Below are 23,924 nucleotides of genomic sequence, written 5' to 3'. Positions count from 1 at the left end.
ACACCATCTTAAATAGCTCCAAATCAGGACCCATCAAGCAGATTACATTGTGAACAACAGCCTTTTCAAATCAGTTTTTTAAAAAGGCTGTTTGATTGTATAAGGTAACACATTTGCTCTAAAGTATTATTTGTATGCTTATGATATTTTCATGAACATATTTTATGATGTTTCTATTGCTTCTCTATAAAGTTAATATAGTTAACTAATTAGTAGTCCTTGCCAGTGTTATAGTGACTCATAATAACAATGTGAGTCAGAGCCTCTCAAGCTATTTCTATAAAAGGCATCCACCCAGCCCCAAGACCCACATCCCCAAATGCATAAATAAGTAAAACTAGAATTGGATTAACCTTGGACTATCTCCCACAGATCGTTATATTTCTCTCTTATCTCCACGTAGCTGGGAGAAATCTATATCAAAATATTACCTATAGAAAACTGTCACTATCAAACAACGAGCCAGTTTCCAAACAGTACTTAAACTTGGTTGAGAACTGTCTAGCTTAGTGAAGTTCTTTGAATCCATAGTTTTTAACAGAGGGCTATTCTAGATATTTTGGAAGAATAATCAGCCCCCATACATTAGGTTTCATAATGTTATTTATTAGTGAGATATGGGTTTGAGCCCTGAAGCATGTTTTAATATCTCATCCAGAATATATTTTTAGCAATAACCCCAGAATTTTTGCTCTCTGTGTAAATGCACATGTTCTTTTTAGCTCTCACTGTTGTTTTTTTTTTCCTTCAGTGTTTCCTTTGGCAATGAACAATGCAGTCCAACTACTGGTATCATGAGAAATTATTAACTTCATCATTCAAAATATTCACTTTTGAATATGTTACCTCTTAATTTCATGATGTAATTCTCTGGTTTTATGTTATGATTTAGGATGGACAGTAATTCCCGAAAAGACCTTCTTTATAGCATACAGTATTTTATACTCTTACACAAATATTTTAATCTAATTAATGTAGTCCTGGAGTATTGGCTGCTACCTAAATTAAATTTGTTTGAGCCTTTCTCTCTCCTTTTCAGTTTTCTGAACCAATTTGGAGACAAAAGTTGCAAAACTGGTAGATTATTCTGTACAGATAGTTGTTGCTGCAACGTATTCAGGTTCTGAAAAGCCAGAGAAAAATCAGAGACTCTTAATAAAAACCCAAAATCAGTGGATCTCTCGTCAAATACTGGGCTTAATTTAGATAATTGTAAAAATAAATAAAGGATTTTCTTTCACTGAGCTTTACAGAAAGTGGAATAGGCCCTCTGTCAAAATTGCCCATAGCTAGTTGGCAGCACCACAGGCAACCTCTGTCACTGATCACTTGTCCTTGATTTTATAAAGGACTCATGCTTTTTCACAACCAAAGATAGAGTCCTACGTGCCCTTGCCAAATAGGACACTTAGAGTTTAGATCATTCCATGAACTAAAGAGCCTATTCTTCATTGTTCTGGCTGGCTGATGAGCTGTTTATCCATTTTTTTTATGACGTCATTTAAAAATACACCTGTAGTACAAACCATGTCTCTAAGGAGCATTTTAAGAAGCTCGTGTGTAACAAGTACCATATGTACAAACCACTGCAGTGAGTTAAGAAGATTCCTATTGAAGAATCAGTTGGGTCTTCTGAACTGAGAAAATATTTGTGGGTTTTGTTCGGAAACTTAATAAATTGCCTTCATTATTTTTCTGCAGATAACACAGATGTCTTTTGATATTGTGCTATTCATCTTTTATTAATTATCTACTTAGACATATGAACAGACCATTTGAAAACTATAAGTATTAGCAAGCTGAACTCTTCTGCACTGGATATACTCACAGTCTTCCTCTCAACAAAAATATCCTTCATTATAAGAAAATATTCAGGTATTGAGAAGACATCCGCTGCATTCATAAACAGCCTAGAGTTGAACTTCATAACTAACTTATTTTTCTAATGGAAATCTATGTGAGAGTTTTTTGCATATATTGATGTTTCAGATTTATTTGTCTTTCATGGAGAAATTAATTGACTGCTCTAACTAGCAGCAAAATTTATATCTCATATATTTATCACCTTGTATATCTAGCAAAATAGATCTTACCCTGGTGTTTTCACCTTACGTGGGTTCTTAGACACTGGGTTACATATGTTACATCAGTAAGTTGTCTCTATATCATCCAGATTTGGTGCAACATTTTGGGAGATCTGCAATGCAATTTAACAGGCCTGATAAGCATTTGAATCCATGGTGCCTTCACTCCACTGGAGCCGCTGAAGCCGGCTAATAAAACTTCTGAAATGTCCATGCATTTACTGTAAGGGAAAAAAGATCCACCTAGTCCAATATCCTTTCTCTAAGACTGCTTAATAAGAAATTCAGAAGACCAAGGTAACCATACAGTGATTATTCTTCAGGCTGCCTCCTCTCTCCAGTGACTTGCAGCTCGGCTGATGCCTTTGCATGTCATCTTCTTGATAGTTCTTTATTCCATGAATTTGGCTAGCTGTGTATTTAACCCATGTAAGCTTTTAGCCTTCAAAGCATCCCATGGGAAAGAGCTGACACTTTGCTTGCGTATGGTGTAACAAATTTTCTTTCTGACTGTTTTGAATTGCCATGTCCCAAGGCTGTCTTGCAAATCCATAACTGGCAGTGTAGCATTTGTGCAGCACCTGAGGGCAACTGCATGTGATGCTGTGATTTACAGTGGCAGGTGATACCAAATAAGATTGTAAGGTGGCAGAGTTGCTCAGATTTTGCAGATATCAAGGGGGAAGAAAAGAGAGCCCCACTGCCACTTTGTCTGGCAGTCTCCACCAATGGCTGAAGTTACTGAGGAAAAGCTCCTAGTCTTTGAAGAAGATAAGATGAGCTAGAGGCGAGGGAGGTGTGTAGGGCACAGGAGGAGAGGACTGGCAAGGAGAGAGGGAGAAAGCATTTCAGATACTTCATATCTCACTGAACCTATCCCAGTCTATCTAACAGTTGGTAATGTTCAAATACCTGTTGATAGATAGCTACTTCTTGTTATGAGGATAACATGTACAACTGATGTTCCTTATCACTAGAAGGATAGGTCTGCAAAAGTGAAAGACTAAAGCAATTAAGCATGTTGATTAAGGGTCCAGAAGAAACAAGATAGTGGGAGGTGGGGAAGGAACAAAGTTCAGGCTACTGAGCACAGACAGAAATTTTAAAAAGATATAGAAACAAACAATGATAGAATAAGATGTATCAATTTATGATAGCATTTGAGATATTTCTTCCCACATGTCCATCCAGAAGAGATCAGAAATCTGAGGATCTTTGCTGTCCCTTAATGGAAAAATCCATCCTTTTCAGTGTTGTTTTTTAGCAGTTATTTGTGTAAGCATTAGTAACCCATGTAACCTTAGTTATGTATCAGCATCTAATATGAATTTGTTAACTGATTGACTAATAAGGACTTGGGAACATTGAGACGTAACTCTGATGTGTTTTGCAAATGAACAGCATTTGGTTCATTAGCTTAATTCTTTACAACTAAATGTGCACCAAGGTGTTTGGGAGATGCTGCTTCTTGCTTGCAAACACTTCACTTTTCACATCTGTCGGTCCTTGATGAACAACTACATCTTTGATGAACTACCCCATCAAACAATGCAGTTCCTGAACTTCATGGCTACAGCTTTCCTCTTGATGCTACATCTGTTTCAAACCAGACAAGTAGAAAACACTCCCCATGGACAAGAGCTGAAGGTAACGCCTTGACTTTCCCTCAAATTCTCCTGTTTGGTCATCAAAAGGGGCACCAGGCCTTTCCTCCTGTCATGTATTCTGCTGCCATCATGTGGCTATTTCTTGTCACTCACACCAAGATTTACACAACATAAAAATTGTATCTTTTGCACCTTGTGTAAATTGCAGGTGCCACACTCTGTCCTCAAATACCTATAAAACTTTGCTCTAAGAAATATGCTCCTTAGTTTTAAATATTTGTCATATTTATTGATAAACCAGGCATAATACTTCAGAAGTTTTCTGTTAGATGGCAAATGTTATTGGGCCAAAATGCACATAATTTTGCACAGTGAATAGTAACAGTGAGCACACGTCATTTTACAATTCAGTATGTAACTTTGCTCACACAATGGTTTCCAGTGAGCTGCCACAAAGGGAACTGCTAAAAATGTTTGTTCCATAGATCAGCACCTTGAGTTGCCTCAGGAAAATTCTATTTTTTTTCTGTATATTCAGTTTGACTTTGATATCCAACAATTGAAGAAGCCCCCTAGATTATTTTTTTCTTATGTCCTGAGTTACACATTTGGAAACAGGAGCATTTTTCCTTTGGTTTTAGTTTTCAAGGTCTCATATGAAAGTGAAGAAGGTGTGCTTGAGGTAGAACAAAACTTGTAATACCACCAGTCTTCCTGTTTGATTAAACTACATTATCATTTTTTGTTCAGCTTGGAATCCCCTTTCTGGTGAATAGTCTCAGCTGATCAGGCTAAACAGGAAGTGTAAGATCTTCAGCAAGTGAAGAGGACAAACACTTCAGCAGTTGATGAAGTCTGCCTGATCGTATACACATTATACATGTGCAGCACAGCCAGTATTGTATTATTTAGAATTCAGAGACACCATCTTATTGGGTCTGCTTTGTCTATAAAGTCTCTTAAACACATTGCTGTGTGTGTCTCTGTTGTTCTCTGACCACTGTACCCTCAGCCATGTAGTCTGAAAAATGGCGTGAAGGGTGAGTATGTGGCTGACTTTTTGGGGACAAAGGACTTCAATGTATGAGTTCTGTTTAAAGGTTTGGAGGGTGTGGAGGGAATTGTCTACCTTACTGTAGTTATCAGATTTTTGGTTTAAACACCAAAAGCTTAACAAAGCAATAAAATGTATTTAAAAACTCTTCTGGACATATGTTTCTGGTATTACCTAAAATGTCATTTTTAAAGAGATAAATGATAGTGAGTTAAGCAAATACTAAGATACATAGGGCTGTTAAGAACAACAATGCACATTAACAGAATAAATAGAACTTCAAACTTCTGCTTAGCACACTTGGGCATGTTGTAGTGCCTAAGTTTTAATTTATAAATATGTATAAATGCCAAAATATCTGCAGTTCTTTCTGCCTCCAAGCATTGCTATCTTGCTGAAGTTGGGCACTGCAGCACCTACCTCATGCCTAGCACCGTTTGGGATTTACAAATTGCCTGACACTCCCCAAGAGCATTGAATTCAGTACAGATCTACAGGGGGAAAGATGCTTTTCATAATATGGTAAGAAGAACTTTCTAATCCTTACATATTTGCATTTCCTCTATTAAGATACGCTTGCCTGTTGCTTCACTTGAGTTCTCTGCAGTGATAGGCGCAGTGAGTGCTATAGGTTAAAACTAAGATTACTTTGTTGTTGCAGAGCAACACTTTTCCTCCCTTTTGCTTATAACTGTATAAAATTGCTTAGGGGCAGAAATTTTCCTCATTTTATGTTGGTTTAAACAGGAACTGAGTTTAAAAGTTTGATCTCACATACCTTTGTGCACATGTCCATGAGCTACACGGATGAAGAGGATTTGTCCATTTATTGTCAGGTAGAAGCTGTAATTGAACAACATCTGACCTAAATTTTGATAAATTGATATCTTCTTCTTGTCAGCTTTGAATCTAAAATTGAACATGAAGGACAAACATTAAGCAGACAGAATGAATATTAAAACTGTTTGTATGCATGTACAGCAGGATTTTTCTCATTGCACTTGAGAATGTTGATGTTCACTGGCAAGGGAAAGTATTGGTTTTTCTGCTCAGTTTTATGTGACTGCAAGTATTGGCTGCTCTGGGAAACACGTCAACTTCTAAAAGCCTCAGAGCAGTGAGTAAACAGGAGGAAGAAAGGGGAATAAATATGCTCCCAAAACCTGAATTATAGGCCTCCAACAACATTTAGACAAGCTTAGTAATACCTGAACAAAGTAGAGGTTATCCCATCTTTTTTAATGTCATGATGTTGAGTTACCAGTGGCACAAGGGCCCAGCTTTAAACAGAGGGGATTGCTCCCTGTGGCCTGCATAAGCTTTTAGAGTCTGCTGAACCATTGTGTTCAGTTCCTGTGTATTTCTCCCCAGCAAAGACAGACTCTTGCTCTTTGGCAAGAACAAGTACGTGGTAAACAAGCAGGATGCAGCAAGGAGAGTTTTGCTATGACACTAAAAACTGTGAACAGCATTATGAAGGGGGTGAGGAATGAAGCTGTTACTTTTTCAAACATCTGTTTGGGAACAGATATCTTAAATTATTACTAGGTTTCATCCTGTTTTGTTTTGTTTGCAAATGCATAATTTGCAGTGATGAATCTCTTGATAGTTGGATTCCACCAGCCAAAGAAAATGAAATCTCAGCATCCTGGAGATCACTATAATGTGATTACTCTGGAGGGATGAGTACCTATCATCTAGCTTGACATGGGACTTTACTGAAAAGAAAGCAAAAAAAAATTAATAATTTTCAATCGTGTAAATTATTAAGCTTTCTACTAGGAAGCAAATTGGAGGAGGAATAAGAAGATGGGAATTTTCCAGACAGCAGCTTTTTATAATCACTGTGTCTTGATAAATCACACACAGATGCTGCAATTACCTCAACTGTGGTATATTAATTTTCTAGCAAGATACGGACACAGGCAACATGACATTCCAATATGTCTCTGTCTTAGTTGTAACTCCTTCAAAATATTTCTTTATAGGTTAACTCATAAAGACAAACATTTTCGCTAATATTCTTTCTATTGATAAGCAACTGGGGAAGGCTAATATTTGTGAAGATGAAAAGTTTCTCATTCTTATGATTGCAGTTAAACAGAAAAAACGTGAAAAGAATTTTAAAACAAAACTGAGAAGGGGAAGTTGAAGTATAAAGTATTACTGTATTTCAGGAAAAAAAAAATTCCCTGTACATTAGTAAAGATACTTAAAAACTGGGAAAAAAAAAAAAAAAGGCTAAGTTTAACATCATTTTGTGAAGAGCTGTGCACAACCTGGGGAAGGCAGGATGAGTTCTCAGATAGAAGAACTCATCCTTTCCTCAGCAACTGAGACACTCATTTACAGAGTAAGAAACAGAAGGGAATTCCTCCAATGAAGAATGTTTTTGCAGAGGAGTACATGAGTTTTATCCAAATTACTTACCAAAGAGAGAAGTTCAGATATCAATTGAACTACACTACAACACTGAATTGCAGTAGTCCTTGCTGTCTTTATTCTTTGACAGGGAAAATATAGCAGAGGAAGCCAGGCTGCCTGCCTTTAGCACATCAAAAAGGGCTGGAAAACTAAGGTACATCGATCAAAGTTTCTAGCAGATAATGTCTATAGTTGCCCTATTTCCCTCTATAACCAGTGCAGATCCAGTCTATGGCTGGTGGAGCATTGAGGGTGATCCAGCTGTTCAGCACCTGTCCAGCTCAGTGAGATCCACACAGCTCCATATACTCCTTTGAATTGCATGACCAGGGGGAGGATTCAGTTACCTAACTGCAGTTTACCATTTTATACAGTCGTGCAATGACACCTACACACTTTTGACAAATGAAGAGCTGAGTCTTCACGCTACCCATTAATTCTGTAGCCTACTGAGAACTGAATTTAAATTGCTGAGTCCTCAGCATAACACTCTTCTTCCCTCTTATATTCAGGTTGGCTTTCAAGTGCTCTTTTTCCTCAAAAAATGATAGGTTTTTTTTTTTTCATGTGTACCAGAAAGAATTATGATCAAGTACACATGGATCTTGGAACTATAAATGTGAACTTAAAAGAGCTCCATAAGATTACTAGACTTATTCCTGTCTGCATAGGCCAGAAAGCCAGGCTTGGATGGCTGAGGCAGTATATCATCCCTACAAACACTTGTGAAAAACAGTTCTTTGTGGAGTGCACTGGAAGCCCACATGAAAAACCTGTCCTTATTGAACTCTTTGCAGAGTTCTCAAAGTTCACGTTGCTGTTGATGAGCCACCACTTAGGCATTAGCATATTACATAAATCTTGCTCAAAAATCTTGCTCAATTATAAGGGTATATTCCCACTCCTTAACCAGCACAACAAAAATAGAACAGGAAAAAAGAACTGCATGACTGTTTTATTTACGTAAGGAAATGTCATTAAAATTCTTTTGATTTTCCTGAAGGCAATTTTTTACATTAGTAGGAATACAGATCTGGCCTAATTTCCTAACTACAAATTAATGAGGATTGGAGATATTTAAATTACAGTCAGTGAACTCAGTTATTTAGAAAAGGGAATATCTTTAGTAAAAAATGTGTGAGAAAAAATACTGCAGTAAAGTTGGAAAAGAGAACTTTTTTTGTGGATTGGTTGTACACCATTTTTCTTTATATAGGGTTAAGATACTTACTTGAAGCGGCAAGTTAAAAGAGATGTTGCAATAGAAACATAAATGGCTGTTTGTCAAAGCTGGGCAGAATTGGATTTTTCTTAAGAGTAAGAAGTCATTTTACTTTTTTTTCCTCTTTTGCCTTTATTTCTGTATGTGGTTTTCAGTCGAGGTTACATATCGACCCTGATCTGAACTGTCATAGACATTAAGTTGGATACTTTACTTCTCCAGTAGCATTCTGGATCTAATTGTGGCAGAGCTGCAGAGAGGGAAGTGAACTGGCTCCTGGAGGCAGTGTGCTGTGCTGGGTAGGAGGTGGTGGGCAGTTGAAGAACTGTGTAACAGTTGTAGCAAATGCAGTCGCACGCAGACACAGGCCCCCTATCTATTAACATCAATATCTACAATTTCTCTGTGCTCTGTGGAAAGGCACTGGGGACAAGTGATGCAAAAACACACTGTTGTATTTTGTGCTGCCTCTCTGCTCTTCTTTTACAACACATTTTTCAACCTGCTGGAATCTGTGGCATTTTTCCCTTCCCTTCCCTTCCCTTCCCTTCCCTTCCCTTCCCTTCCCTTCCCTTCCCTTCCCTTCCCTTCCCTTCCCTTTTGAAATCAATTTTTTCCTATTCTTCTTTACTACTTTCTTTGAAATATTTTGGAAAACATGTTTGTTGAAATACTGATAATCTAAAGAGGACAAATATTTGAAGTTAGAACCTGCCACTTTTCAAGAAAATGCACCTTTTTATGATACAAATTAACAATTTGATAAAGAAAGCTTAAAACCTTGACCAAAAAAACCCAATCTGGTTGTAATATTGATTTTTATTATCCCTTTCAGTTGCTAATTTTATTAACTTTATTTCTAAATAGTATCTACTGTGTTAATATGTATGTTTCCTTCATATTTTTTTGTTTCACAGCAGTAGCTTGCTGACATCCCGTTTCACACAGTTCAATATTCTACCATTACATCCATCTCACAAAATAATGACGACTTTCTTGGAAATAGACTATAAAGAGATGAATGATCAAGCAAAACTTGAGGACTGGGTTGGAAAGCAGTGGGTTGATGACAGAAAAAGAAAGTGAGTAAGCTAACTTTTATTGTGCATAGCAGAAATAAACTTTATCAAAATTTTTCAAACACTGTTACCTGCATTTATCTTGGATTTCTCCACTACACCAGTTGAGAAACTGATGTGGTGACTGTAGTAGCTTGAAACTGAATAAACTGTTCCTGGGTAAAGTTTCACCTGCACCTCTATTTCTCTGCCCACTAAAGAGGCACATAAGAGAGACTACAAAGGTGGCTTTGTGAAGGTACAGCATAGGAAAGACTCAAGGTTTAGACTGTGGAAAAGTTAGGAAAGAAGTTATGGAGAGAACTGATATTCCTCATGATCTGTGTGTAGAAGTCTCTTCATACTCTGTAAGCTCTTGAATAAGCCTAGAGATTTCTTATTTTTGAGGAAAAACATTAAATAATGATTTTTCTGAACATCCTTTATGTCACATGCATAAAGCCCAAATATTTGGGCTTTATACAGAGATGTGGCAAAGTGGCTGCACCGTCCCTGTAATTGTGTGTCCTTTACCTGGCAGTCTAGGTAGAAACTTTCTCTACTCCCACTACTGTATGATTAAGGGAAGGAATAACCACAGAGCAAACTTGGCTACAAAAGCTATTTACGCAGAGACACTCTGGTTATGTTTAGGAAATCACCAAAATGAAGCTCCAAGACTGCAAGCTGATTATTTCCCTGAGGATCAGAAGCCAGTCCCTGATGTGGGAGTTTCTGCCCAAGGATCTTGCAGAAAGCTGCCCCTGTTTCCTACAGGACCCTCTGCTGTCAGGCAGTTCCTCAAACAGCCGCTGAAAACGGGGGATGGTGGCAAAGCTGAATTAATTCAACCACAAACCTAAACCCCCTGTGGGTTACATGAGAGGAGTCTCTGGCAAGACAGAAAAAGCCTTTCCATACAGACTTCCAGACCATGTATTCTAAGGGTTTAATGGAAATCCTGCCATGCACAGCAAGTCATGCATGGACACTTACTGGTTACACACTGGGAATTAGTGACTTCTGTCAAAGTTGCCACAAAGCACTGTGCTAATTATAAACTCTGTGGTGATATGGTGCTGCTTCAGTGGATAGGGCTGGAGTAGCTGTTCCCCTGAGGTCTAAAACTCTCTTATTCCAAAATATTGTTGTGATGTTTGTCTCTATTTAGGTTTGTTTTCCAGCTGTTCCCTAAAAAATTTAGTACAACATCGAAGTATTGGCAGACGGGAGGGATTTTTGCAAGGAAGCCTGCAATCTTTAGGAGTTTCTCAATCTTTAGGAGTTAGTTCTCACTAATTAACTACATGATTTTAGCTGCTGATGATAGTGGAAGAAAGATTATGTGTACATAATAAGATTAGCAGAAAGACTGTCTGACAAGGGTTTCTTGACCAACACATGCCCAACCTACCAATTTCAGCCTACCAGCATCCAAAGAAAATGAAACACTTGCAAAGACCATCCCTTTCCAAACTTGGTCTTTAATCAAGAATGTTTCTTATAACCTTTTCCATGTGTCAAGCTGATGTGATATACTTACCTGGCATCCTTTATAAGAAAATGAATTTGAAAACCACAACAGTAATAATACTGCATAATACAAATGTTAATATAAGATTGAAAAAATAACTAAATGGTTTTAAATGGTATGATAGAGCTTGTTATCTTTGTCTCTTTTTGCTCCAGAAACTTAGATTTTTACTAAGACTAAGTACTGTTGAGCTAGTAAAATGACAAGGAGAAGATGTAAGGGGAAATTTTTGTAAAACTGCTCTGTCCTATTCATGAAAAATTCACTATGAAGATCTTAAATTTTCTCTAGAGGTATGTCAAACCAGCAAGCATGCTTTTACAGCTGAAATACATTTTTATATCCTCCAGGAAAAAAAAAATAAAAATTCCTCAAAACCCACAAATAATTACCAAATGAAAACTGAATGCTGAGCAAGTCACTTAGATTTTGGGGACAACCTGTTAATTGTTTATTTATATAATGGCAACAGAATATTAAGCACTGATGTAGTCACAGCTTCTAGTAACTGGATAAGTTATAAATATTTATTTAATTTTATAGATATGTTATCTCTGATTCCCAAAAGCATTCAAGGTTGTATCTACATTTATCTTCACCTGGGGAAATTCCCTACACAAATACTTAAGATCCACTTCTTCAGGTAAACACATATGTAGGTCCTGAAATGATGACCCAGAGATTTTTACCCAAGGGCTTTGTACAATCATTATTGAGAAGGGGCATAAATAAAAATTAAGCAGCTGAAGGGATTTAGCTAAAAGTGAGTAACAAATGTGAGAGCCCTTTTCATAAATAAATAAATAAATAAATAAATTGCAGCCCAGTGCAGCCAAGCCCTCCTCTCCTACTGTCCTTTGCCCAGGCCATGTCCCTGACTGCTCTCCCAGCGATTCATCTTTCATCTTTGAAATGGAGGATTTAAAATCTTCTAATTTATCTCTTGCTTCCTCTGTAGGGGAGAAGGGCTATCCTTGTTGAGAAACAAACAGTGCAACTGTGCCCAGGTCGAGGGTGGGCAGTCAGTCCCACCCACAGACCCCCCAAGGCTTGGGCCAGATAAGCTGATTTCTGCTGCTCTGGGATTCACAGATCTGAGTATAGAACAGGATGAAAGCAAATGAGTCCCAGCTTCCCTCTTTTCTGGTACATTTAGTTCCTCTGAGCTGGAGAAACTGTTAAGGTACATTTTTGATTTGGCTGAAAAAAGCATGTGGTACAGCCAGGAAAAGAAAATAATGAAATTTTTCACTTTTGTAGTATTTGACAAGAAGAAGGATCTGGAGACTAGAAAATCTAATTCATTCTTTCATTTGTAAAGTCATCTATCAAACAGCACTCACTCACTCACACACACACACACGCACACACACACACACACACACACACACACACACACACGTTGTTCCAGTGGGTGTGTTTTGACCTGCATGCCTACAGTCTCACAAACTTGAGCTCTTCGAAGTTCAAAGACAGAGTGTAAAGGCATCTAAACCATTCAGTTGCTAATTCATAATGAGTCAGTTCATTCTGGTGACAAAGCATCATTGATTGTTTGAAAAAAAAAATTACTTTCAAGTGTCCTAGGAAATAATAATATATTTAACTGCAAGTACTAGTAAGTGGAGACAGTAACATTTTTAAAGGGTTACAGAGGAATCAAGATTTTGTGAAGAAAGACTAAGCTTGGTCCTGCAAAATGCTTCATTGTGCAGCATCTAGGATCCCAGTGCAGCAAAAGCTACCTCAGAGAGTTACACAGAATAAAATTTGTAAGGATGTGAGCTGGGAGACTCATGACCCCTGCTCATGCAGGCAGCTAAGCACAGAGCTCAGAGGACCTGCTAGTGTCCCCATTCTAAGTGAGAAACCTGAGCAAAGTGTGTTCAGGAAATGCTGATCTAGAGCTTCATGAGAAGCAAAAATTTCAACTTCCATGAACCTATGGATCTTGGTAGACTTGGGCCTTACCCTTCCAACTTTTCTGACTCATAACAGACTTTTTTCATCTAACTGCAGATAGTAAAAAATGCAGACAGTGCCTATCAGTGACTGTTACCAACTGGATGGCAACACTTTCAGCACACCTATTTGAAGATATTGGTCTTAATTCAAACAACTTGATTCCTCCCGTATAAAGTTGGACGCATAGTAAAACATACTTTAGAAAAGCTAGGAAACTGATGTTTTATTTTTAGATATAAATCCAACTGCTGTTAAAGGGATTTACTATGAGGTCAACCTGTACTTAGTATTCATAGCTGTTGAGTCACTTACTGAGGTACACAGTAGAGTTAGAGCTGGGGCGATTATTCTTCACCAGCAGCTGGTCTCCCTTACCAGCTGATGTTTCATATTAAATTGTAGTCCCTGTGTTTCACCAAAATGAGTTGCAGTTTATATCCTACATTTACCTCATGTTCTTTAGTCAGTTAATTGTGAAACTGCACAAAAGGAGAGTGAGGCAAGCAGCTGTGATATCTGTGCTCTTCAATAGAGACAACATATTTGCAAGCAATTAATTTTCAGCGTATTTTCTGAGTTCATATCCTCTATGACCATCAGAGATGACAAATTAATTATTATGATGGGTAGTATAACGTAATAAGAAACCAAGTACCTTCAAATCTAGAGGTCAGGTTGGGGTATTTTCTGTTTTCCCAAAGAAAAAGCCCAAAGATTTAAAAGTTATTTGTTTCTTTTTAAGAAGCCCTTCCCAAATAGCCTGCCTTTACTTTTTGCTTGTTCTCATTTCTAAGAGATGGAGAGGCCAAATGTACACTCTGAGACAGAAGATGCTACTTGACAAATCACCAAAGCATCACAAGAGCAAACATTAGTCTGTCTATCCCAAAAACTAGTACTTCTTTCCACAACTAGTTCTGAATTTCATAAACTCTTTCTGAAAACTTTTATGGCAGGTTTTCCCTTTCTTACTACCTTCCTTTGTATCTTACTAATTGGAGCTTACCATTCTGGGAAAGAGAGGTGGTACAAGGAAGGGAGGCTCTGTGGGTACACAGTATATGGGAAGCCTCCCATACCATGCAGTTCACAGATTATGTTTCTCATCACCCAGGTCCTATGGAGAGACCTATGTCTAGGCTGTCAGTTTGGAATTGCTCTGGAGAAGATTATGTTAACAACTCATGATGCAGAAAGACCCAAACTATATAATGAAGATGCATTTCTCTTATCTTTGTAAGCAAAGAGCAAAACTTCAACTCTGCTCCAGAATGAAGTTTTAATCCATTAATAGAAAATTCAATTTCTATCTGTCTATCACCCTATCTTTTCTGAAACCAAGTAAGTTTAAAAGTTTGGTCTTTGATTTAAACTTCGTATTGTTTCATCATGTTAGATCAGTCATGAGAGAAGTTGCAGATGCAGCTTATAAGAAAGGCACAACAGGAATTTACTAACGTTGGATTTATATCTGTTAGGATTAATGTCAAGGTTCTTTCTGCCTTGGATGCTGTTTCTCAGCTAGGTTGTTAGCACATTTTAATCTGATCTTTTTATTGATGACTCTATTATTCATTTACCCAGAAGAATTGTTGCAGTAATCAGAACAATGAACCCCTTCTTACTAGAGAATAAAAATCACTAATTTTTTTTTTCATATTTATCTATTTTATTTTATTTCCCAGTTCCTTCTCAGCAGGATTTTTGAGAAAAATGTGAGATTTAATCACTGAAAAAAATATCAACAAAACTAAAAAGAAAACAAGGTACACAATTCCATGGATGAGCTTTTAAAGAAAGAGCTACTTTCATTTATATGTAACATAAGTAGCAGAGTGCAGAGTATGTAGGTCCTTTCTCCCTAAACTTTGCCCTCAGGGGAAGAATCTGAATTACAAAAAAATGGAGGAGGTGTGATTTCATTTCCTTTGCACATCTGAAGAACAGTGTGGGTCAAGAGTCTTTATTTTATTTGCTTAGTGAGTGATAAAGAAAAGGTGCTTTCTGAAGAGCAGGAACACTTCAGAAAAAGAGATCCGTTCAAACTGAATGAATTCTCTTTTCAAAATGAATCTTCAGACAGTGTTTTCCTCCTACTTGGATAAAAATCTGAGTAAGCCAAACCAAAGGTTGGAAACTCAAGAAACCATTAGGCATTTACTAGTTATTTGCTTTATTATATATTCTGCAGAATGAGGAATATATTTGCTTTATTTCCTATAAATATGCAGACTTCAGTCTTTCTCACTATTATCTTATCTGAATGCCCAGAACTAAATCAGAGGAAGATGTTAAAACAAAAAAACAACAGGAAACAAAACTGCTGCAAACACCAGGTCCTTCAAAGAGCACAGGTGAGCTGCTATTCATTCTCGAGTGGCACTGGCGAACAGTGGGGACCAGAAGCAGAATAACCTGCATTTGAACAAGCTTGTGGCCTGCAGATCGTCATCCTTGAATTTAGGATTAAAGAAAATCTGAAAAACCTTACAGATGCTGAGGTAGGCAGAGGGAAGAGCAAGTGGGTTTTAAACATGCTGACAGATACTGGGAGCAAGTGAAAGGCTGTGGCAAGGAAGCAGGTAGCAGGATGGACAAAGCTTAGAGAAACTGGCCAGGAAAGATTTGGGGTACAGGCTGAGTAGGAAGCTCGTTGCCGTTTTAATCCTTTTGCTTTATGCACTTCAAACCTAGACTGACATAATATTTTTAGTTTACAGAAACTGGTTTTGAGCCTCTATAATCAAGTATTATTGTATTTATTGGATGTTTCTGTCATTGCCACATTTTTTTGTTGTGTTATAGTCCTGAAAGGAGAGGTAGGAAACAAAGCTGGCTGCACACAACTCTTCTGCAGTGGTTAGGCAGTGTCACCTGCAACAAGGAGACTAAAGTTGCACTTCTCACTTAATGCATGCTCTTGAAATGAATAAAAGATGTAAAAATGTACATCAACTATGACACTTGCTCATATGATCCTTTAGAGAAGGAGTGGCTGAATTCCAGTCCTGGAATTTCTCAGGTAGCAATACCCTCCTTCAGGCACAATTATGGATGCTCAGCACTTGGTCAGGCCTTTATGAGTGAAAATGCTACAGTTCACTTGGGAAGGTCCAGGTCAACCTTGGTTGCTAAAGGGTGCTTTTTTAAAATTTACCAGCCTGTTGGTAGTAATGTGTTCCTATCATCCATATGTTCTGGGTTCAGTCTGATCATATCAAAGGCAAAATCTCAGTGTTGTTAATGGGACTGTTCAAATGAATTTTGAACCCCTTGAAGGCCTTTAATTGTTAAATGCTGCTTCTCCTTCTTAATCTTTCACTTGCAAGTCAAAAAGGTGTGCTATCTGCATCCAAAATCAGAAAACCTGAGCTAATTCACAAACTGCAGTTAGTTTTATAACATCACAGTAAATATACCCTCTGCTGCTTTCACCTAGGAAAGCGTTGAGTAGAACACATGCCATTCCTTTAACTGTTTATGCACAGGATCCTCTGGAGGAATTTGATGCATTTGTTCCACTTAACTAAGTCATGATTCAATTTCTTGCATTCTGAACAGCAGCCACAGCTCTATATTTCTTTTCTTTATCTCGTTACTAGCTGATAATTTCATTGTATTTCAAGATTCATCTCATGAACACTGCATGTGTTTTGCATTCAGCTAGATTCTTATTTTTAGATCTTGCCTGATTCATGGTGAGCTTTAAAATAAAAATCCACCAGCTACCCAGTACCTTTTGCTCTCAGACCATCTAAAATCAATTTGTGACCCTCTCCTCTCAAACTTTTTCTTTGAAACTAATAATATTTTCTGCATGAAAAGTTGCTGACTTGAGAACAATTCTATATGTTAAAACCATGCAGCTGCTTTTCTTTTTAATTGGTTTTATTATATCTGTACATTTTCTTATCACTGTCTTTGAAGATAGGATTCTATCATGAAAAGCTTGGTAAAAAAGAACAGCTAAAGAGCCCACTCATTCCCTCTGTGGTTGCACACACTGGAAAAGAGATCTCAGCTGAGTAGTCATGTGGAAAAGCTCTCCATCTTCACTTTCTCAGGCTAGGGTAAAAGTTCTGGATTTTGCTCTCTAAGGTTCCGAGAGGAACAGAGCCTAGAATTATTCTGATGATGTAGGATTCAAGGGAGCCTCTCCCTGTTTCAACTCATGCAGACTTCTTGGTCTGTCTACAGCAAACCTCTAAAAGATGGGGCTGGTGAGGGCCCTTTGGTAATTCCTAAACTGTAGCATAAACACTGAGTATCGCCTCTGTAACATGCTAACAACAGCCTGGATACTGGTTTGGGAGTATCCCAAGACCCATGACTGCAGCAGCCAGAGCAGCTAAGAATCTGCTCCGTGATGAAATTTGCTTCCACAAAGACTAACTGCATCTGAACTTGTCTCAATTTGATGCTCAATCAAATCTCCAAAGCTCAAAATCTTTTACTGCTACAATGGAGGAAAACCAAAATAAAAGTTTAGGAGATGCCACGGCGCTTGTTTTTTTTTTTCTCCAGTCTGTAAAGTATTCAGAAAATGCTTGGGACTGGCAAAGAAAGTGAACTACAGATGGAACCACAACATTTTCCTACATTCATTTTCATGCATGAACCTCACATTGCAGATAAGTGCCACAAGAAAGCAACAATGCTATGAAATATTTGAAATATCAAACCCCCAAATAATTTAAAGATAATTACTTTTTTCAGTCTTTGCATCATAATATGTCATTAGAATTTCTGAATTTATTAAATTATTTTAATACTTAATATTATTTGAATATCTGGCAGTGATAAATCTTCTTTTAGGTTAATACATCGATGCAAGCACCGGGGCAAGTATAGCTTGGTTTTCAGGGTTCTTAATCTCTTCAATAAGAGGTTATCTCTGTCTGAGGTCGCACGCACATGGAGGCCCATGCAGCTGTAACGCTCCGTTTTGACACCCGTCACAAGCCGATGCCAGGGGGGAAGAAAAAGAACCATTTCCCACAACACCCCACAAAACACACCAGTGAGCTCCTGAGGCTTTTATTGGGTCTAGCACTTGAGAGACTGCACAGGCACATTTGAAAATTTTACACAAGGTTTTCAGATCTGAAGTACAGGCTTTAGAGTTTGTTCAGCCCTTTCTTACCATGCAGACAGACTGACAGTGTTTTGATTCTTTGGCACACAGGTATGTCCTGAAGAGCAGCATTCTGCAGAGTAATATAAGCAAGCCATATGGACAATCAGACATCTGATTCTTAAATTCTTTCTCTGAGTCTATTTTATTTAGCAACATGTATATAACCAATACCTACTGGAGAATCTGACAGGTGACCTCAAAGAATCATTGTCCATGGCTTAACACACTCCACAATGAGTATTGTTTGCAGACATACTGGTTGAACAACTGCCACCTGTATGAATTCAAAGGTTGCCAAATGTTTCTTTTATTGTAGAAAATTTCACTTTCGATGTAAAAAAGAGGAGACAGTGAGCTAAATAATGCAAATTCATAGAACCATAGAATGCCAGGCTGGAAGGAACCTCAAGGGTCATCTGTTCCAACCTTTCTAGGTAGGAACACTGTTTAAATGAGATGGCCCAGCACCCTGACAAACTGAATCTTACAAGTGTCCAGTGCCAGGGAATCCGTCACTTCTCTGGGGAGATTGTTCAAATGTCTGACTGTTCTTAAAGTGAAACATTTTCTTCTGATGTCCAATCAGAATTTCTTCACAAGTAACTTTTATACATTATCCCTCATCTTTTCCATGTGACTTATGAACATATTAAACAGTGTTGGGCTCAATATCAACCTGTGGGGGACCTCACTTGTGACAGGTTGCCAGTTTCAAAAACAACTGTTTAACAACATCTTTATAATGCAGCCTGTCAGCCAGTGTCCCACCCTTGCCACAGTCCACTGATCTAGGCTGTAGTGCATTGATTTCTCTAAGAGAAGGCTATGGAGGACCATACAGAAAACCTTGGAGAAGTCCAGGCAGACAGTGTCCACCACTAGTCCCACACCAACCAGGCAGGTTGCTTTGTCATAGAAGGTGATCAGTTTGTCAGGCATGATTTGCCTCACGTAAATCTGTCCTGGCTTTTCCCAAATGCTTCATTTGATTTGTAACAGTCCCTAGAAAGATTAATTCCATAACTTCCCCAGGGATTGAAGTAAAGCTGATGGGCCTATAATTCATAGAATCATAGAATCATCCTGCTTGGAAGGGACCTCAAAGATCATCAAGTCCAGCCATAACCTAAATTGCCCTACCATAACCTAATTTACCCATTCAGTGCTTAAAACATGCCGCTAAGTACTGTATCTATATTTCTTTTAAATACTTCCAGGGATGGTGACTCCACCACCTCCCTGGGCAGCCTGTTCCACTGTCCAACCACTCTTTCGGTAAAATGCTTTCTAATATCCAGTCTGAACCTCCCCGGGGGCAGCTTCAGGCTATCTCCTCTGGTCCTGTCATTATTTACGTGAGAGAAGAGGCCAACTCCCGCCTCCCTACAACCTCCTTTCAGGTAGTTGTAGAGAGCAATGACGTCACCCCTCAGCCTCCTCTTCTTCAAACTATACAATTCCAGTTCCCTCAGCCTCTTCTCATAGAGCTTATTCTCCAGACCTTTCACCAGCTTGGTAGCTCTTCTCTGGACATGCTCCAGCAACTCAACATCCTTCTTGTAGTGAGATTACCTGGGTCCTCCTTTGAACCCTTCTTGTAGATGAGGGTGACAGTCTTCTTGCTTACTTAATGGGATCATTTGTTGCATGTACTTTACCTTAAAAAGCTTTGCTTTTTCACCTGTATATTGGGCTACACATAGATTTCAGTGTTTTGCATCAGTCTCTGATCTAGATTAGGCCTTCTAGGCAGTGTCAGAGCCTAAATGCTAAATAAAAAATTTACAAAAATCATTATCTCCCCCAAATATTATTTAAGATACAATAATATAGTATAGTCAGATGGACTATGGGGTTTTTTATGGCTTTCTGCTTTCCTGTTTCCCATGGGTACAGAAGATACAAAGTTTACATATCTGAAATGTGGCACTGACAAGTGAATTCTGACCACGAACAGGTGACATCAACTTTTAATAAGAATCTTAGCCAAGCCTACATTGCCTCTTCAAGTATATTGTCCTAGGGCATTAATTACAGTCTTCTATACAAGACTTATTTTATGGTACTATTTTTATACAATGTATATTTTTATCTTGACTTTGAAAGATCAAATCCTGTTTGTCATGTAAATTCTGCCTTTTGAATCCTTCAGTGACTTAAAGGAACATTGCAGCTCTCGGGAAATTGAAGCAGCAGTAATTTTTCTGTGATTGCCACATACAGACAGTTTTCTCCCAACTTCTTCTGGCTAAAAAATGGGGGGGGGAGCAGGGGAAGAACATGTCATGGCAGACTTACGATAAGCCCATTGACAAATGAAACAGCTTAAATACGCTGTATTACTTACATAGGTTGTTTTTTTTGATTGTGGGTTGTTTTTTTTGGGGGGGAGGGGGAGATTCATATTGATGATTGTCCTGGTGCGAGAGGCCAGGCAGCAGCTGCCAGGGCCCCCGGAGCTGAGACCCCAGCCCCTCAGGGGCGGCTGTGGCAGTGGGGGGGAGGGCAGGGCAGGTGACCCCCAGGGGCCAATCGCAGCGGTCCTGCCCATGGGGCTCAGCTTAAATGGCTCCTCAGAGAGACCTGCCCTGGCTGCTCCTGCTGGGGGACTGGGTTTGCTGGTTTGGTATCTCTCCCTGTAGTGATACTGATGTTCCTGCACCCTGTTTTCTCGATGGGGAAGAACATTGTTCATCAAGACAGGTTGCCTTCTCCTGCCTCCCTGAGGAGGACCTGCTTGGCTGCTCCGAGGCTTTTGTGAACTGTTGCTGGGACCCCGGAGTCAGGCACTCCCATCTGCTGCTGACATGCTGCTGGGACATTTCTGTTTGGGAAGTAATTACCAGCTGAGTAGTGTGGGTTCCATGTTTACTTGTTTTAATATATCCCTAATTCACCATCCTTGTTATTATTGCTACTTCATTAAACCTCTTCTAGTTTGTTTTTTTTTGTTTGGGTGTTTGTTGTTTGTTTTTGGGTTTTTTTTTCCCCCCAACCTTAAAATCTGTCTCCCTTATTCCCCTTTTAATTTTACCCTGGGAGGGTAGTGGGGAAATAACACATCATCTGTAACCTAGTTATCAGCTACGACTATGGCAGTGATATAAAGGCTGAATGTGCAGTTTGGATGCAGTATTTAATTGAGGTCCTTCTCCTTCTGCTTGTTGTCCTTGGTCTTGCACCCAGGTAAACTCAAACACAAATCGCTCCTTGCCCAGGATGCTTTTGGCTATTAGGAATGTTGTTTCAGTACTGCTGAGATCACCCACATCTGTAAGCAGCAGTTGATACAAAAAACGTTGTATTTAAAACATTCCTTAAGAAATCGAGCAAACTGAAGATCCAAAGTCATGTTACAAAAACATTTTTCAAGACAGATGGATTTTCATCAGTTATGCCAGTTTTCACCAACTGCAAATCTAGGCGAGTATTTTTTTTATACAGATGACGGGTATAATAGATCTTTTGCACATGTTCCAGTAACTTAATCTGTTTTTCTTCTACTCTGTGTACAGTATCTGCATGGAATGAAAAGATGCTACAATTGTAGCAGCCCTGGTCTTTGTAAGTTCAGCAGCTGTTTTGAGATCTATACATGCTGCTTATTTTTAAACATGCAAAACAACTGGGAGGAGAGCAAAGGAAAATGTAGAATTTGAATTGATTACCAGAGTATGTTATAAATAATATGTAAAACAATGGTGTGTAAATGTACCATGGTACCACATAGTTATAATACAGTGCAGCAAAAACATTTTATTTAATTACAGACCATTGAAAATGGGTTTCCAAAGCTTGGCAGAATTTCAGACAAAGCTAAATAATGTGTTAATGTTTCATAGAAGGGGCAACTGCATTCTCACTTCCTATTCCAAAGGCAAACTTTGGGCAAGTAAAAGACATTAGAGTAACAAAACTCTTCCACTTATGAACAAAGGAATGAGTCTGGGAAAAATCGCATCATTTCCTCTATATTACCAGGATTTTGGATCTATCTATCAGAATAAGGAAGACTGCCCAGACAAAAGAGTGGGATTGTATATGTTTGTACTCCAGACTGATGATCATGTCTTTGTATTGATCATCCAGGTGCAGCAGTACTGTTGAAAGTGATGTGCTGAAGTGATAAAAACTTTCAAGATGTCAGCAGTTCAGTTACTACATTTAAATGATGTAGGCTAAACTACGCACACATCCAGAATTCTAAGGCCAGGCATCACAGAAAAATATGCTGCATAAAAGGAGCTTTCTCTGATAACATCTATGTAAAGTAAAAAAAAAAAAAAAAAAGGTACTTTAAATAAGTGTGTATAAAGAAAAGTACAATATTTTTTCTCTTGTCAAACATGAGTCAACAAGCACATGCCTCTTAGTCCATATAAGCCTGTAATTTCTCTTCCAGTTTAGGAAAAGTGATTTTAAATATGGATTAAACTTCTTGGACAGTTAGTTAACCTGTGAATTAACTGTTTTATTTCCTATTTATGTTTTTTTCAATGTAACAGTCACAGCGGATTAGGTTTTTCAGATAAAATCCACATGTTGGTAAATTAGGCTGCTACATTTTCTGCTTCTTCAGAGTTAATTAGTGGTTGATTCACATAGCACAATTAAAACTAATATTAAAGTTGACAAACTGGTTCTTCAGCTACTATGAATCAGTAGATTTGAAATGTGAGCTGCATTTTATAGGTCTGTGGGAACAGGCATTATGTCAAGGCCTTTTGTTATTATTAGTATCACTCAGTAATTTATTTTTATGACTAACCATATTTTTCTTTTTTTTTTTTTTCTTCCACTTTATGCTAGGACACGAAGAGGACTCATGAACACTTGGTGAATACTCCTACAGAAAAGACTGTCTGCCTATGAAAGCAAGGGATCCTTTCCATCATCTGGTTCAAGTGTGGCCATAAATTCAGCTACCAGATCACTCCTCTACCACACTTGAACCTGGTTAGAATTTGAAAGAACATTTGAGACAGGCTAACATGATATTGTTATAGTGTTTTAAAAGAAAATTTTCTTGCTGTGGTCCATTTTATCTTAGGCAGTTATAAACTATTACAGACTGGAGTTGACTGTCCTCAGCTCCTGAGGCATGTCAGCTGCCAAGCTGCAGTGCAGCCTTCACCTCTGTTTTCTGGATGACTCCAACAGAATCGTTCGAGTCATATAACGTTAAAATAATGTTCAGTGACTGTCATTTTCAAGCAATTTCCTGAATAATTTCAAATCTATTAATATACAGGAAACTGCTGCTTAGCAAAGGTTGGATTCAATGAATCCAGGAGCACTAGCTAATTATTAACTTCCCTTATTATCTGAAATGAAACCTGCTATGACACAGACTCATTTTCAGTACCAGATAGTGAGGAAGGTGGAAGCAATGCATGTAACTGACATCCTCATCTGAAAATTTGCAGTGATCTTATATTCCCCCTGAAGTCTGATGTTTACATGGAAAAGGAAAACTAAGCTAAGCGTATAATGTTCGTGAACCAGACTTACAAGACTTTGCACCAAAAACTCATTAAATATGGAGGGCAATAAAAGACAAATTGTAGCCCAAGCCTGTGCAAAAAAGGAAAAGTAATATCCATTAGAGTTTAAATGGGAGTTTCTTCTTTATGCTTGCAGCTCAATATGTTAATTGATCCTGTTGATTACATTCACAAAAAGCCCAAATACCATCTTCTTTCTTTGGCAGGCTTCTTGACCTGAATGAAAACAAAAGAGCTGACTAATAGTAGGCACAACCTAGATTTTGTGACTACTTCTTTCAATGCTCCCCTCAGTTTTGGTTTCTTGATATCACTGAGTAACGATAGAAAATAAT

Source organism: Apus apus, chromosome 3, assembly GCF_020740795.1.
Source record: "Apus apus isolate bApuApu2 chromosome 3, bApuApu2.pri.cur, whole genome shotgun sequence".
Taxonomy (NCBI): Eukaryota; Metazoa; Chordata; class Aves; order Apodiformes; family Apodidae; genus Apus; species Apus apus.
This window is presented reverse-complemented; position numbering follows the sequence as displayed.